This window comes from Pteropus alecto, unplaced genomic scaffold (assembly GCF_000325575.1).
Source record: "Pteropus alecto unplaced genomic scaffold, ASM32557v1 scaffold24, whole genome shotgun sequence".
NCBI lineage: Eukaryota > Metazoa > Chordata > Mammalia > Chiroptera > Pteropodidae > Pteropus > Pteropus alecto.
Window position 1 is genome coordinate 7,710,944 of NW_006439192.1, and position 1,061 is coordinate 7,712,004.

The 1,061-nt window shown below is 42.8% G+C and overlaps 1 pseudogene; it reads left to right on the plus strand.

Moving 5' to 3' along the window:
• The first annotated feature begins 328 nt into the window (after positions 1-328).
• Positions 329-444, plus strand: LOC112483460 (annotated as a pseudogene).
• The last annotated feature ends 617 nt before the right edge of the window (positions 445-1,061 follow it).

The window sequence follows — 1,061 nt, forward strand, 5'->3', positions numbered from 1 at the left end:
CATTAAAGCAAATGTCTCAAGATCTTTTGAAGAGATGGCTCCAAAATTATCCCCTAGGATTTACTTCTGATGGTCAAATTAGTGAGTTGGAAGCTTAAATGAAACAGCCGAAAGGCCCTGCAGGCAGAGAACTAGAGAAATAAAGAAGTCATAATACTGAGTTATGAGACATATGCCTTTCTGAGACCTCCTTGACAGAATCCAGGCTGTTAGGGAGAACCCTGTAGAAAGCCATCAGGTGGACGTGGTTCCATAGCGTAGCAGTTAGCACGTCTGCTTTACATGCAGAAGGTCCTTGGTTCGCTCCCCAGTGGAGCCATAGTTCATGATCTATGGCCATGCTACCCTGAACAAGCCCGATGTCTGATCTTGGAAGCTAAGCAGGGTCGGGCCTGGTTAGGACTTGGATGGGAGACCACCTAGGAAGACCAGGTGCTGTAGGCATAAATAATAATAATAATAATAATAATAATAATAATAATAATAATGCCATCAGGCTGCCTAACTCCCAGGCCCCACACTGCCCCCACGATACTGGGTGGCTGTGAGTCTCATATTCTCTCAACTTTAAAAATGAAAACATTTTCTGGGTCAATGTTTCTCAAGTAAGACACTTACTTCATAATCGCCTGGAGAACTTGATTGAAAATACAGAATATTGGGCCTACTAGAGACCATTGGAGTCCAAGCAGATAAATATCAGGAATTTGTATTTGTCATATTCCCTTTGAAGAGGAATTTTCACTCAGAAGGCTAATCAACTCTGTTCTGCTTCTATAGATATGCTTGCTGCATAGGCTGTATTGGAAATTAACTAAAGACTCAACTTCCCTTTTGTTTGTTCTGTCTAAGCAACAAATGTAACTACCCGTACCCCCTAGCAACTGCTGCACTTTGTAACTCTTTGTAACTGTCTGCAACCCATGGCAACTCCCAAGCTTTGTAACCATCTGAGGACAAATTAACCAATCAGTCCATGCCAAATAAGTTCTATATAAAGAATATTGCAACAGCTCTGGGCCCAGATCTTCAGAGCGCTAGCTCCTCTGGGACTGCGGGTG